Below are 17490 nucleotides of genomic sequence, written 5' to 3' on the forward strand. Positions count from 1 at the left end.
CAAAAAATCCATTCTTGGATAAAGCTCATTTTTCTTGATCAGTATATACTCTGCTCTATATACTATTTATGAACTAAGCATACTGAACTGAATCACAGTCCCTAAATTTTAATTTGAAAGGGACATCTATATCTGTATAGAGGTAGAAACTCTTTTTCTGGACATGGTGGGAACTTGCTGTATAAGAGGTATTACTTTTCTGAGTTATTTTGAAAAGGTATAACTAAGGGAACTAAATGTTTGCTTAGTTTTAGAGATAATATTAATCTTCCATGAGTTAGCATGAAGTTTCTATAACCCCAAAGTGATGCAGCTTGTGTGTGCTGTGACAAGTCATTGTTTATCAGAAATGTGCATTTGTGTCCTAGCAGGAAGTCAGCTATTACACAGTCTATAAATACAATTCCATTACTGACAATGAAAAGCTAGCTGTTGGTCAAAAAACAACAACAAACAAAGCAGAAGTCTGCTTTTTCCTCCAAGCCTTCTTTAGATAAGTTATTTATTTAAATACTAGGAAGGTATGTACTGCAGATAATAACATGTTATTAGTAATATGTATGAATCTTGCCAATTGTATGTTGGCATAACTCATATCGGTATGTACATGTTTTATTATTTTATGAATAATTTGCAAACAGTTTAAGCCAATATGTCTGATGGCCCAAGAGAGATTTAGTGGTTTGACATCTTTATTACAGAACTTTAACTGACAACAGAGCCTTTTGTCCTTACGGTTTAGTGGATCAGTGGCTAGAGATCATAGAACACTACTGTGCAGTATCATGTATTAGATATATGTTTTATCTATAAATATTGTGAAGTCTTGTAAAACATAAAAGATTTCTCCTAAAGCAGGTCAAGCTAGAGATCTCTTGACAGATACCTTTAATCTTGGGATCGGTAATATGCTGGCTAAATTCAGTGGCAGGAACAGCTGAATCTGCATACGAGCAACTGATGTAAGTTTTCACTTTGTAATCAAGCCCATAATTCTTTGGCATAGCTCTTGTTTTTTCTTTGTTTCTTGTGGGTAGATTAATATCTGCCTAACTACTAGTTTTCATAGTCACCACTGCTAATAAAACAACATAATTATATCATGGTTTATACTGATATTAATCCTATGGCCTGTTTTACACAGGAAAAACATGCAACCACTGGTCTAGGGAGTACTGGAAGCCTCTTCTGCTTTGTAGATTGTTAAATTTTTTTGGCATGTCAGATTAGGCCTGTCCTCCTGGTCCTGAAGTGGAAAGGTCAATCTTGGTTCTCTTGAGCTTGAGACCTTTGTTCTTAAATTTAAAAGGTCCAGAGTATCATTCTATGACTGACAAGATGCATTACGGCACAGACATAAAAATAACAGTAATAACCTTGAGAAATGGACTGTTAGTTAACATGGGAGAATTTTAGACTGGATTTTTCTTCCTATCTTTTACAGCATTCTGGAATGTTTTTCCTGTGTCCCTTCAATTCGTCAGTTCTCCATTTTAAACCTCATCTGAAAACATTTATATTCTCTTTTACCTGCACTGCTTATTTTTTTTCTCTTTTCTTTCTTTTAAATTTGCAACTGAGTTGCTTGCTTACTTCTGTAAGGCATTTTTTGGTTTACAGTAACCTTTGTCAAAGATACAGTGCTTCTTCAGTTAATGCATTCAGAAAAGCAGGAAAAGATAATCTCCAGGTGTGCATTTTAAGAGTATTGGTATATTTAACTAGTTACAATAGCAAAGACTTTTTCAAGTACAAATATACCAAGGTGAAGATTTTTCTGTATAACTGAAGAATAGTGGAGAGGCCTATATCTAAGACAGGGAAAAAACCTACAATAGTTGCAAATGTAGTCAGATGACCAACAGATACTTTAGAATGCATTTTGAAGGAAAGCATTATTAAGGAAGTGATTAAGATAAAGGGGAATGAAATAAAATGCTGTATCTGTTAACTAAAGGGAAATCAGGCTTGGTCACTTAGTCTCTTGGTTTTTTTTGTTTGTTTGTTTTCTTTTGATAGGATAACTTTTTTCTGGTCAGAATGTAGTTGATCTAATCTATCCAGACATCCTCAAAATATTTGCTATATTAGAAACGATTAAATACGAGGATTAGGAGATGATTTTGTGGTGTGAAAGGAATTAGTTAAAGAGGGGAAGGAAATGCATATTTCATTTGTGGGGGCATACTGGTATGTATATTGATGGACTGAGCTATAGGGGTAGGTGGAGATTACTAGAGGAGTTTCTTAATCTTGTAGAATAGTCTTATTTCAAATATTCATTAATGACTGTGACACAATTTGAAATTTGCTGTTGACACAAAGTTATTAATAAAGAGGGGAATTACGATATCAGGCAGATTGGAAGGACTTTGAGGACTGAAATAACAGGATGAAATTTACTCATACAAAGTCCAGGACCATTCAGTGAAGGCTAATACTGAGAATTTAGACTATAAGACAAGAATTAATTAGCTTTAGATGGCTGTGGAAGACCTCATGTATCAACTGATCACAAGACAACTGTGAGCTGCCAATACAGTGTATTTTGAAAGATAATTGCTGAAACTGTTCATTCTTCATAGTTCTTCTTTCATCTTCAGAGAAGTTGTATTACTTCTCTGCAGCTGCTATCGACAATACTACGTGCAATTCTGGTCACCTGAATTCAAAGAGGTGAAGCCAAACTGCAGCAGGTGGGAAGAGGCCAATCAGAGTGATCAGGAGAACTGAGAGCCTATTTTACGAGAGGAGGCTAAATAGTGAGCTTAGCGTGTTTAGCCCAGGATTAGAGGAGATGTGATTGTGATCTTTAAATACCAGGAAAGGAAGACTGCTTTAAAGTACAATGCTGGCACATGAATAAAGTAGGTAAACTGGCCAGCAGTAATTTTAGGTAGGAAGTCTGAAGCTTCCATGGCAACCAGTAAGTAAAAAATACTCAAAGGCAAAAACTGGTTAGTTTTAATATCAAGTTTGTCTTGTTTATAACAGTGTTTACTGTTGTCAGAGCAAGGAACTGGACTCATTGGCTACCTTTGTATTACAAGTGTAAACTGTGTACTGGTCTTTGGCTCTGAGCCAGGCTGGTGTGACCATGTCCATACTACTCAACTGCCTTAACCTCCCATACAGGGCACTTGTATCCTTACTTCCAGTGGAGAATCAACTGGGTTGGTGCTAACTCCTGACCTGAATGAAGGGACTGTTTGGGAGATTCGTGCTGGCTTCAGGGACCATTCTGGCAACGTAAACAGGATGGAGCTCCAGTCTTTGTGCCCATGCCCAGTATTGTTTAATTTATGTAATTAGTTCCAGAAATTTCTTCAGTTCTCTGCTCCTTGTTAACAGTTGAGAAAATTCCCCATACATATAGTATTGTATAGGTTTCCATACTTAAATACTGACATCATTTGAGATTTTTTGTTATTGTTGTTCTGATTTCTAAAATGTAAATAAATACTGCTTTATGTGGATATTTCAAACATTAGTAAACATGGTCAAAAGATGTGTATTTTCTTTAAATAGAAAAAAAAATCACTTAAACTTCACAAAGCAATTTGTTATTAAATCCTACTCCAGATCACAAATGCTACAAATAAAATAGGTGGTATGGTAGGTATGGCAATGGAAGGTAAAAGGAAAAATAGCATGTATTTTCTCTGTTGTTACTTTGTCTTCATGTATGTGCTATTAACTGCTTTTGGAGATAGAACAGATTAGACACAGCAGGAGAGCTAATTTTTCTTAGAATATAAGAATGCAGTGATTGTAATGTTACAAATGTCATATTGCATAAAAAAGGATATCTTCTGTGTACACATGAAATACTCTTAAACACTTTTTGAGTCCTAGATCTTATTGGAGAGTACTAAGTCACAGGGAAGAATACTGCAGAACAGTTCACAGGTGATGAAAGCACAGTGAGTAAATTCCAGTGTTTCCCCTTACAGCTTTTTTAATTATAATGTTATAATGAGTTGACAGAAGCGGCATAAGAACAATCAGAAATTTATTGCAAATGACAATAGGACAATGAAGCAACAGTTTCTTAGCAACAATCTGGAAAATATGCTAAATAATGTTTTTATCTTACTGAGATTTGTATATACTACATTTCAAGAATTGTTCCAAAGTAGACAGATTTTTCTGTGTGGTTCTTTTAGGTTAATGTTCTTACAAGTTTACCTTCACATGGAGGTTTTTTTTTTTTTTTTTTTTTTTTTAAAGCATTTTTTGTGTACACATTCTTTCTTGGAGTCATAACGGAGTAAGAAATCTTGTTTTGGAGTATCTTAATCTGAAAAATATACTTAACATTTATTAAGCTAAACATTAACAAAATACCTTTAAATCTGGACTTTTATATGCAAACAAGCTCTTATCCATTTCATTTTCTTGATGCAGTATTTCTATATCAGAAACTTTATCTAGATTGTGAATTGAAAAATTTAAGTCTCAGTCATGCTTATAGTGAAGTCAAAGTACTATGGTTATTAATAGAAGGAGGAGATAGTGGTTTAAGTACGAAACAAGGAAATGAGGGGAGAAATGTACGGTTAAGACATTAGATTGAACATCAAAGCTGCAATTTGGAAAGGTTTAGTGAACTGCAAGAGCCATCTTGGTAGTAGGGAACAGACTGAATCAAATGGCCACACACTCAATTTAGGAACTGAGTCCTGGCAGGACTGTGATTATGCAATGCATGAATTACATAGTGACAACAGAAAAAAGGCATTGATGCCTTGTGGAATATAAATTAACAGAAAAATAGAATTAAATGTTTAATTTCATTTTGTTCTTTAATGAAACTCTTCCATTTCAAAATTAAATGTTCTGTCAAAGATTAGTAGAAATAAAAAATATGTAAAAAGTTATTTTAAGCCAAAAAATAGAATGAATTTTGAGCTCACCCAAATGTATTACTTTTTTTTTTTTTACATTTTTGAATTAATCAAAAAATATTTTTTTTGCCTTGGCTACTGCATAGAAAATTCTAATGTTTAATCCAGAATGCACACTCTCTGAAATCATTTCTTGGCATGTCCTTCTGTATCCTCCAAACCAGTTCTTCCATTTCCCATACTGATTTAGGCATTGCAACACATTCTGAGATACCTAAATTTTTAACTTCTCTCTACGTAATTTGATTTACAGATTAATTCTTTGGGAATATATTAACAGGTAAAGTAAGAATCACAAGCTTTTCAAGAGTAATTTCTAAAATGTAGACACCTAATTGTGGGTCACAAAGCCCTAGAAAAGGACTGCAAAGGTAAGAAAAAAGGTGAAGAGTGGAAATGAGTCTTCATTGTAGACTCACTGCCAAGTATGTCAAAAGGATTTTTTTTTTTTTAACTTGAGATTAATTTGAAAGCAATCATCAGGGGAGGAACCTGCTTTGGACTTCTCATTAAAATCAGAAAGGCTTATAAAACAGGAGATTTCTTGTGAGTAATTCTGTTTTGAAATAGTCCTGGTAATGGAATGGGACACAGGGAATGTGTCCTGGCACACCTGACCTAGAAGGGAAGGGTTACTACTCAAGCCAAGAATGTTGTAACAGTGGAAGGGGGTGCCTGTGGGGGCCACGGTGGTGGAAGGGGGTGCCTGTGGGGGCCACGGTGGTGGAAGGGGGTGCCTGTGGGGGCCACGGTGGTGGAAGGGGGTGCCTGTGGGGGCCACGGTGGTGGAAGGGGATGGCTGTGGGGGCCACGGTGGTGGAAGGGGGTGCCTGTGGGGGCCACGGTGGTGGAAGGGGGTGCCTGTGGGGGCCACGGTGGTGGAAGGGGGTGCCTGTGGGGGCCTTGACAGTAGAAGGGAAGCTCTGCAGGGGCGGTGGAAAGAGGACCCGTGGAGGCCACGGCAGTGGAAGGGAGCTCCACGGGGGCTGTGGTAGTGGAAGGGGGCTCCGTGGAGGCCGTGGCAGTAGAAGGGAAGCCCGTGGAGGCCGTGGCACTGGAAGGGGAGGAAGTGTAGCGGGCCGGCTGTGCTGCGTGAGGCCGCCGGCGGCAGGGCGCGTCCCCTGGCAGGAAGGGCTGTGCTGGGGGCTCGGGCACCAGGGAGCGGCCGGCGGTGGCGCAGGGCGCCCCGGCGCGGGCCTGCTCCCGGGCTTCCGCGCGGCGGGCGCGCGAGGCGGGTAACGGCCGCGGGGGGGGGGGGAGGGGGGGCGTGTCCCGGCCCTCGCGAGCAGCCGCCGCGCCCGCGCCCCCAGCGCGTTCGCGTATTGCCGCGCTCGCGAAGCTCTTTTGCTCCGCCGAGGCCGCTGTAGCGGCGCGTTGCCCCGGCGACCGGCTCGGCGGCGGCGGAGCGGCCGCGGTGCCGGCGGCTGGCGTCGCGCGGGGGGCGCTGAGGCGCCGGAGCCGGGGGCCGTCCCGGCGCGGGCGCCGCGGCACTCGCTCCCTGCCGCCGGGGGAGGCGGCGGCGGCGGCGGCGCGGGGGCTGCGCTGAGGGCAGCGGGCCGGGGGAGGGGAGCGGCGCTGCACCACGGCCGCCGTCCCTCCCCCGCCACCACCCCGGCCGGGCAGGGCAGAGGCGGCGTCCGCGGGGGGCTCCGCCGGCCGCGGCTGCTCGCTCACCCGCCGCCCCCCCTGAGGAGAGCGGAGCGAGCCTGCGCCCGCAGCCTGCGCCGGAGGAGAAGCGGCGGCCGCCTCCTGCCCCCGCCGCCCCCCGCCGCGCCTTCCTCCCGGGCCCCGGGGCGCAGTCGGCGAAGAGAGGAAAGTTGGCTCCAAACTCTCCCTCCGCTTCCTCGCCCCGAGGTGACAGCGCACAGCGGCAGCGAGCCGCTCCCGGCCCGCCCCGGCGGGGGCGGAGCGGCCGGAGAAAGTTTGCCGGCAGGAGGCTGTGGCGGAGGCGGCGGGGCCGCTGCCGCAGTGTGCGCGGCGCGGCGCGGCGGGGCTCGGCGGCTGCCGGCGGCAGCAGCGGGAGGCAGGCAGGCGCTGCTCGCAGACTTGGAGGGGGTGTTGCGAGCTGTCAGTGCTTTCTCCTTCAGTGCGATGTGAGACTCGGAGAGAGCGTCGGTTGCCAACGGCTCTCGTTGTTACATGCATCCAATAATCTTTTCCAAAATGGATTTTACTCAAAGCAATTTATTTGGATATATAGAAGACCTGCAGGAACTAACTATTATAGAAAGGCCGGTACGCAGGAGCCTGAAGGTATATACTTCAAAATTGAGTGATGCTTTAAAATCCATTTGAAATTGTTTCTGCTTATGTGTATGCACTGCCAACTGACCAGGCGGTTTGTTTTAGAATATTAAAGATCTTTTTCAGTTATACTGGAATATACAGTCTTGACTTCTGTGTAGCAGGAATTTGATATTTTTGATGTAAGAATGTTAAGCTAGAAAAAAAAATAGACTAATTTAGGTCTTTATATGTGACTTGTTTATGCTGTGTTTTAAATGATTACTAATGAGCGTATCTGATATGAAACTACTTTTGTTATAGCACATCTCTTCCTGGTAAAAGATTTATTTGACTGAATTTAAAATAATTGGCTAGCGATTTCAAGGATTAAATTCAAATTACTCAATTAACTATCCTTGAATGTGGGGAGGAAGGGGTGGTTTTCAGAAGACTAAAACAAGGAAATAGTATGACATCGTAAATTCATAATCTGTGTTTCACACTTGACAGACACCAGAAGAAATAGAAAGACTGACAGTTGATGAAGAACTCAATGATATTGAAAGGGCCGTTTATCTACTCAGGTATTTCCTAAAGTATTATTGTGAAACACTGCTGACCATCAGGCTGACATATAGTTGTTTTGTGCTATTATTTTTAGTCCTTTTATTTTCCATCTTTAAGAAGTAGTTGTTCTGTACTTTCTGCTACATTAAATATATAGGCAAGATAAAAATAGACACTGTCATTTTGTTAAATGTGGATGCAGTGGGATGCCTGTGTGGATGTACAATTATTTCTTCGCTGAGTTTCTAATATGGCCCTCTCCAGCAATGAGTTGTGCTTCATTTTCTTTTTCCCTGCAGTTGGTTTTGCAAGATTCCCTTAGTGCTGGTGTTAAGAAGAGCAATCATTCATTGACTTCATTTTCACTCTAGGGCATAGGCAGTTACCACAAACTGATAATAGAGCTGTCAGCCCAAATGTATGCAATATTTGCAATCTGGAAAGAAGACTTAGTTTTATAGTCTTTAGGAAATACTGTTGAAGATACTATTTTGTTATTTATCTATGTTCTGTTTTTTTTTCATTTTATCTTCCTCTTTAAAGTACCTATTTGCAGTTACTCAAATAGCTTAAATTTTGATGATTTCTAACACAGATCTTTTTCAACTCTGCTGCAGAAGTAATCTCTGAGACTTCAAATGTTCTGAGGGATTTTGATTTCAATATGTACTTTAAACAATATCTAGTAATTGGAGAACCAGCTACAGCTCCCTTGTAGCTTGCTTATTCTGCTATTTTAAGTGCTCATGTAGCCTATGCCCACCTCAGTTTTAAAAATATATTTTTCAGTGTTTTAATTGTGGTGTTACTTTTAGGTAAGTGTTTTTGTCCACTAGTAGTATTTTGGTACTGAATTTTGTGTGTGTGGTTTTTTTTTTCCAGTTTTTTCTTTATTAAGTAATGGATTTTAAAACTACTGCTGCTGCAGGTACTCCCTGTAATCAAAGTAGTCTTTTAGCTCTAGGGAAATCTGGAGAAACCAGTGCGGCCTTTTATCTCAGCAATTGGTCATCCTTTTCCTTTTTCCCCCCTTCTGTGTAACAGTAGATTTCTTTGCTCCTTCCCTGATTAAAGATCGTGTTTCCAGCAATATGTCATTACTGGATCATTGCCTGGTTAAAGGCTAAAAGGTTTGACTTCATATTTTTCATCTTACTAATTGCTTTTTCACTTGGCCTTGAACTATTCTTGACATACTCGTCTACTTTCTCTCTACCTCAACGTTATGCAGGTGTGTTTATACATTAATCCAATGGAAGCTTTTGCTGTTCAGTAGTGCATTGCCTTTCCTACACTGAGTGAAGTATGAGCAAACAGAGCTGAAAAGCTGTCTGTAACACAAGTAGTGTCCTATATCTAGTGCGTAAGCACATGTATTTTTGTCTTTCCAATATTTTTATCAATTACAACACAATAGCCCTGCTTTTTTTCTCTCTGATGATACATCAACCTGGTCTTTTCATGCCTCATTTTCTCCTGCAGGTGCATTATTTGCCTTCTTTCAACTTGTCCCTTATGTGGAATTCTCCTTGATGTTATCCCATAGGACACTCTCTTTTCTGAGTATCGCACTATAAAATTTATTTTAGCAAGATTGAAATGAATTGTCAATGACAGCTGTGCTTAGTTTGGAGAGGATGATGCTATACCCACATCCTTAACAAAACCTCCCCTTCCCCAACCCAAGAACAAGAATAGAAACCAAATCTCTCACCTTAAATATGTACAAAGAGAATTAAAAGGCTTCATGTTGTGTCATGTCTTCTTGTCACTTATTTATGTAGCCCTAATCTGCAGATAGAGATTTTTAACTTATTGAGGGGGATATTTTTAAAATAGCGTTGCTTGTACAGCACAGTGGAGCTGAGTAATACTGAATGAAGCCTTTGTACGTTACAGCAAAGCCAATATTTAGTAATAAACTTTCATATAAGTCCAAAGAGAATCCTCATGTTGTAATGGCCTTCGTTCTCTACAAAAACAAAAGCTCCAGCCACTTTCATCATGTTTCCCCATCTTCTTTCCTTCCAAAAAGCCCCCAGCCCATCCTGTCCACCCTTAGATAACACTATTTTTTTTGTAGTATGTCCAGTAGAAACTCATTTTTCTCAATTTCTGCTTCCAAAATCTTTACTATTATAGTCTGCAAACAGATACATGGGCACCCTACTTTGAGTGATTAGTATAACCTTTTACTGTCTGAGGTTTTTGATGCCTGAATTGCATTTCTTTTCTTTCCTTTTTTTTTCTTTGCTCACCCCCGTGATTGATTCTTCTTATACTGTGTAGATGAGGGGGCATTAATTTCCCAGATCTCATATCTATTTCATCAGTTCATTTTTCTTTTTTGGCTTCTTGTATTACTTGTTAATTTGACAGTAATACTATAGAGTTTGATGTATTCTTATAGTTCTTGATGTCACAATCCGTACAGTTGTTTTGCCCATCTAGCATGTATTCATATCTATTTAATGATTAGCTCATATTTCCAGAATAAGATACCATATCTAGCCATGATATCTTGTCATATATTTTGTAAATTTCTGATCACTGTATTCTTATTACACATGTTTACTGAGTACACAATAAGGACATTGGCATATTAACTGATTTGGACCTTACTTTCATAGGGATATGTTTTCCTTTTAATTCGTTTTCTCTCATTAGCTGTCATATTTTGATTTTACATTTTAAACTACTAACTATAACTTTGATAATCCTAACAGCTGTCTGTCTCTGTATATATTTGTGGTTTTTGAGGGGGGTTGTTTTGCTTGAGTTTTTTTTTTTTTAAGGATGACTTTGCTTTCAAACTCCGCTCTTCTGCCAGTACTGCTATTCAGAAAGCTGTGTAAGGAGCTGGGCTAATGAAATGATCTTGCTAAAAACTAATCATTTAGAGTCAGATTAGTTTTCAGCTAAATCAACTCCTTGATTTGGCTCACTCTGTGGATATATAAACAGTTGTGCAAACAAAAGGAAGTGTCACTTTCATAAGATATAAGCATGGGTGGACTGCAGCCTTAGATCATTGTTGCTCACAGTAATCAGTTTTAATTAGTTCTACTAGACTGAGCAAATTCTGATCTAATAAGAATGTGGTAGCCAACTGGGCTGTCATTTGTTCTTATCTCAATTAACCTTGATTCTGGTTGAGGAATTGGGCTTCTTTAGACCAGATTGTCAGGGATATTTATGAACTTCATGTTGAAATCAAATAGATTTAGGTGATTAAAGAGAGTGAGCTATCTAAGTGTTTAGGATCTAAGTTTCAGAACTTAAGCCTGAGTACTTGATGAATTCTGGAAGGCTAGCTGGAATAACTGGAGAGTTATATTCTGCATGTGTTTTGGATGTTGCTGCCGCTCCAGCAGAAACAGGAGAGCAGAATAACTATGTACGTCTCATCCATGTTGGTGTCAATTCTGATGACTTAGCTGAAAAACATTTCATCAGCAAATTAAGACAAGCTGCCAGAGTTTGCACTGAAGCAGCTGAATTCTTTGCATTCTGCTGGCTCTTCTGGAAAGTGTGACCTCTGGCAAGAGAGTGGCAGTAAGTAGCTCAGGGACAATAATCTTTATTCTTGCTATGAACTTTTGCCAGTGGTCTTAGTTTCCATGTTTGATGATGTCTAGCTGATGTTCTAACTTACTCTCTTCTGTGTTATTGTAACATTACAATACCATTTTATGGCTTAAAGCCAATAGCAAACTATGCATTCTTTGTCTCATGTGAATCTGGCTCAGGTATAGAGATGCTTACTGGCATGCACGCTGTAGAGTGTTTTCTGAAGACTTTTCTGGTAGGTTTCTCCAGTGGCTTTACATTGCAAAGCATATTGTATTATTTTGTATTCAGCTACTTCTGCTTAGTGCTAAAGCTTCCAGGCCTTGACATTTCTGTCATATTCAAAATAACAGAGTAATAATGAGTTATTAAGGCGTAAGACTGAATTATTCACCCTTTTGGGAGCATACTGTACTTTGTATTTGGAATGATCCTATCTTTCAGTGTAGAAAACACAAAAACCCTCCAAAGCATTTAGCATTGTTTTGAAGACACAATTGGTGTTTTAGATAAACTGGAAAGAATTAAATGTCTAGAAACTTAGCAAGTTTGCATAAAGATGATAAAAATGGCTTCATGAGATACAACAAAATCAACTAGACTATTCTCAAATTTTAATGATCTTTTTATACATTATATATTAACTATAAATGTTAAAACTATTAACAAAATGTTGTGATTTTTTTTTTTTGATTTTCCTTTTCCTGCACATGAAGAACCAGCTTGTAAATATTATACAGAGCAGAGATTAAGATAGTGCTCCAGGAAACCTTAAAAAATTTGAGAGAGAAAAATATCTGTTTTCCCACTTCCTCAGACCACAATTTCGTCAATACATTGAAATGGTAGTGCCAGTCCTTTCCCTGGCTGCTCGTTCTAGGCTCTGTGATACGTTCTCCCTTATGCCTGCACAAGCAAATTGGATACTTATCTGAGCCAAACTTGAACCATGAAAATAATGGTTAGTTTTAAACCAGATCAGCTCTGTCCTTCAGTACCTCATGCAGCTGAAAAAACTCTTGTGCCAGCACAAGAGAAGTGGGTAGTGGCCTGGGAACAGAAATGAGTGAACCAGCGTATTTGGCTGGTTTATGGTACTAATGGAGTTAAGGTCTTATGTTACAGTTTGACAGGTTAAAATGACTGAAGCTCTCACTATATCAGAAATAGTAGTTCTTTTCTCCCCGACTGCATGGTTTCTGCTACTTTTCGCATGCCGGCACTAATATTGCAGCCCTGCAGTCTCATCCAGATCAGGGAATTGATTTGACCTATAACTAATTTTAAGTTTTTCAGGTACATCACTTTGGACAAAATGTGCAATTTCATGACTGCTCCTGTTAGCATAAGTGGCATGCATGAGGGGAGAGGAAGTCACGGCTGGAGATAGTAGTAGACCACTTTTCCATCAATAGCAGAATTGATTTAGGACAGGCTAGGCTGATCTTGAATTTATGCTTTGAGTCTTTGAAATCAAATACTGATTGAAATGATTAGAGAGCATAATGTATCGAATATAGTTGTATTTGAGCCCTTTGACATTAAACGGATTTCTTGAAGTCTACATGAGTGCTATGATGTGTCAGATCAATGGTAGCTCTTCCTTACGCATTTACAAATTTTCTTCCAGAGATGTCAATTAGATTTATGTTTCAGAGCATCTACTTGCATGATATAATAAAAGAGAAACTAGGTAGCTGTGTGGATGCCCTTTTCAATAGTAAACACAGTAGAGCAATTCTTATGTCTAACACCTGCTCTATCAACCAAGGAAGATCTTACCATGCTCACTTAAAAAAAAGATCTTCATGAGATTCTCCAGCTAATATTTACAATACTTCCTTGTTTCTGCGTGACAAATCCCATACAGGGATAGCATGCTGCGCAGCAGGAGGGTGAGTTTGTTTTGTTTTTGTTTAGATGAGCATTGACATTTAATAAATGACTTTAACAGTTACACAGTTCATTGTGAGATGACACATAATTAATGTGCAAGCATATGACTCTAATAATTCTCCTTTATATTACCTTCCTTACAAAACTCCAACTGTTTATAACAACATTTTGTACTTGTAAGAAGCTTTTATCCTCATGCTGCTCAATATTACTAGTTTATATTTGTATCCTTTGCTTGATTTGGCAAGAGGTAACATACTAGTGTTGCACTGGTTCAGATCAGGAAGTGAAGATATACTCTTGCAGTTTCTATTGGATATATAGTTGGCAAAAAACATAATGTTTTGTGTTGGAATAAATCTAAGGTACAGACTCCTCAAAGAGTAGGTCAGGCTGCCCATTTGGGTCAAATCTAAGAACAGTTTCACATGGACACTTATCCTATAACATAATGACTGCAATATGCTGATGACTGAAAGGAATTTTTAATGATTTTTTTTTTGTAAACTCCTTCTGGTGTTTTTAGGACAATCATTATGGCTAGTTTAAAGCATAGGGAGTCTTCACATCATCGTGTGATGCTTCCATGGTCCTGCTCTCTGACTCTGGCTACTTCACAGAGACAAAGAGAAGCAGGAGCAGTTAATACTGTGCCAGCTACTCTTCCCCTAAAAGCAGTACTGGATATCCAGTTTTGAGACTGTCAGGGTAATAGCATGCACTGTTACTTATCCCCAAAATTAAGTGCTTGTCTTCCATGTAAGTACTTTTATGAGACTATTCAGAACAATGGTTCTTAGTGCTGTTACATGCTGTGGCAAACATTTCAGTTTAGAGCTCTTTGAGATGCTCCTCTAGATCTCCCCAAGGTGAGACAGATAACGCTCCATTATAGATTGGCTCACATTTCCACACTTTTATGTGAGGGGAAGTTGCTTTTCTGAGATGAAATTCTAAGGATTTCAGGAACTAGGACTTGGCTTGGGTCTATGCCTGTGCCTTAACTGATGTGTTGCGGCATGAGTAATTAGGAATGAGACCTGAAATAGTTTCACTGAGTTTTAAAACTAATCCTGTTCTCTGGGGTATGTTTGTAGAGCTGCTTTATTTAGCTGTTTGCTAAATAAGTTAGCTTTAGCAACACTAATGTTTTTTCTTTCTCCCACTTTGCTCCAAGACTGTGGTAAAGTTACACTAGCTCTTTGTCAAGTCTCAGAGCTTGAAGCTTAATGTCACAGAAAACAAACGAGGGTTATTTTATTATTTAGGCAAAAATCTTAAAACAGGAGAAAACATGACGGGAAGTTCTCTTCAGATCTTGAAGACAGACTGAGAAGGACATAAGAGGCAATTTTTTATAAGCACACACATTTCTATGGTGTGGACTTCTGTTGACATAGTCTGGCAAAACATATTATGGCTAAAGAATCAACTGTTAAATTACACACTATTATAGGACTCTGTGCCTGAAAAAGACAGTAGTTTTAGATTCCAAAGTGACTAGCTCCATTTTCCAAAACGGATGCTCTAAATGGTATCTCTAGCCAAAGATAGAATTATTCCCTCAGACAAAGACTTCTAAAGATACCCTAATGATTCAAAAGTAGCAAGAATCTTTTCATTGAAGCATGATAGCAATGGAAGTGCTGTGTAACTGTTCTCCAAAGAGTGTATTAATAGTTTTGCATGGCCATCACAATCACTACAGTTTTTGAAGTTTCTTCTCTCTCCGTGAATAACCTTGCTGATCTGATGGAAACGTTTTTAAAAAGATGAAGTTTTTCCCACTGAATGTTTACTCCCTATAGTCTGTCAGATGAACACCACTGTCTACGGAAGAAAAATGGCTTTCTGCCTTATGAGTCATAATAAAACAAAATGAGAAAAGAGACAAAGAACCACTTGAAAACTTCTGCTAGATCTCTTAGATATGTCTGTCTAGAGCATGCTTTATTGCCTCCAGCAGGTATTTTTATATAAACAGTCAAATGTACCAGATATTTCACATCCATATTAATATTTGACTGGACTCTTGATGATGCAAATATTTTTATCTAAAATGTGCTTTCTTGGCTTCTGTTGCATTCAAGTCAGTGTTCCTGTATCTTTCTGTTTCCAAAGTGTTAACCTAAGAGGGATTAATGTTAAGGAATAAAAGCATCAGACTAACTCTCTGTCTTGATAGTGGTTGTGTCAGGAGCAGTTTTCTTTATTGCATGTTGGGTGGCTGTGGGTTCTGAGGATGGGAACACCTCTTGTGCAGATGGGCTGAGTCATTCCTTATAAGTCATATCAATTTACAGCAGGACTGAGTAGAATTGCTGTACTCTTGTGAACTTGTTAATTATCATGAAAAGACCTCGACCATCCCCCTTAAGTATTAATGGATTTTAGATACATGCGATGTGCCTTAACAAATCCTATGGCTAGTCATTGAGTAATTCAAAAATTGCTCTTTCTCTGTTTACAGAAACATCCTATGGTGCGTTTTTTAGTCCTGATGTTCCTGTTTAATTTTAATCCATGGGTCCTGATCGGACACACCCATGAGTGCTGAGGGAGCTGGCAGATGTTATTCCTAAACTGCTCTCCACCATCTTTGAAAGGTCATGGAGAACAGGGGAGGTGTCTGAGGACTGGAGGAAAGCCAGTGTCACTCCAGCCTTCAAAAAGGGCAAGAAGGAGGACCCAGGCAACTACAGGCCAGTCAGACTCACCTCCATCTCTGGAAAGGTGATAGAACAGCTCATCCTGGATGTCGTCTCCAAGCATGTGGAGGAAAAGAAGGTGATCAGGAGTAGTCAGCATGGCTTCACCAAGGGGAAGTCATGCTTAACCAGTCTGAGAGCCTTCTGTGATGGAATGACTGGCTGGGTAGACGAGGGGAGAGCAGTGGATGTTGTCTACCTTGACTTCGGCAAGGCTTTTGACACTGTTTCCCATAACATCGTCATAGGTAAGCTCAGGAAGTGTGGGTTAGATGAGTGGACAGTGAGGTGAATTGAGAACTGGCTGGAAGGCAGAGCTCAGAGGGTTGTCATTAGTGGTGCAGAGTCTAATTGGAGACCTGTAACTGGTGATACCCCCCCCCCCCCCCGCCGGGGTCAGTTCTGGGGCCAGTCTTGTTCAACTTATGCATCAACAACCTGGATGAAGGGACAGATTGCACCCTCAGCAAATTTGCTGATGATACTAAGCTGGGAGGAGTGGCTGATACACCAGAAGGCTGTGCTGACATTCAGAGAGATCTGGGCAGGCTGGAGATTTGGTTGGAGAGGAACCTCATGAAGTTTAACAAAGGCACCTCCCTGCACCTAGGGAGGAATAACCCCATTTCACCAGTACAGGCTGGGGGCTAACTTTCTGGAAAGCAGCTCTGCAGAGAAGGACCTAGGAGTGCTGGTGTACAGCAAGTTGACCATGAGCCAGCAATGGGCCCTTATAGCCAAGAAGGCCAATGGTATCCTGGTGCCTGGTGTGCGTTAGAAAGAGTGTTGCCAGCAGGTTGAGGGAGGTGATCCTGCCCCTCTACTCAGCCCTGGTGAGGCCACATCTTCAGTATTGCATCCAGTTCTGGGCTCCCCAGTACAAGAGAGACATGGAACTACTGGACAGAGTACAGTGTAGGGCTATGAAGATGATCAGAGGGCTGTAGCATCTGCCCTCTGAGGAAAGGCTTTGGGAGCTGGGCCTCTTTAGCCTGAGGAAGAGAAGACTGAGGGGGGATCTGATCAATGTGTATAAGTACCTGAAGGGAGGGTGTCAAGGGGATGGATCTAAACTCCTTCCAGTTGTCTCATGTGACTGGACAAGAGGCAATGGGTAGAAATTGAAGCACAGGAAGTTCTGCCTGAACGTGAGGGGAAATTTTTCCACTGTGAGAGTGACAAAGTGATATACTTGATTTTTTTTTTTTTTTGAGAATAGCTTTGTATACGATTTGTTAATTGTGCCTTGAACAAAAAGAATGTGAGTTTACATTTCTGTAAATAAAAACAGTGGATCAATTTTGATGGGTATCAACTAGCTTCCCCCCCCCCATTAACCATTTTTTTTTAATAATGAAGAACAATACTAAGCACTAGAGACGTCACAGGCCTAATGCTAAAATTATATAGTACTTGTTCAAAGATGCCTGTTTAACTCCACCTTGACTTCCCTTGCCAGCTGAAGAGCAAGAAAGTTGAATTCAAACTGAGTCCAAGCAGTGATAGCTTGACTGATATGAATGGGGTTGCACAAGAGTAGAAGCCTTATTGCACTCAAATACACCCCAAAATTTTACTTGCAAAAAAAAATTTACTTTTTTTTCCTGCAAAATGAG

This window comes from Rhea pennata, chromosome 5, assembly GCF_028389875.1.
Source record: "Rhea pennata isolate bPtePen1 chromosome 5, bPtePen1.pri, whole genome shotgun sequence".
Lineage (NCBI taxonomy): Eukaryota > Metazoa > Chordata > Aves > Rheiformes > Rheidae > Rhea > Rhea pennata.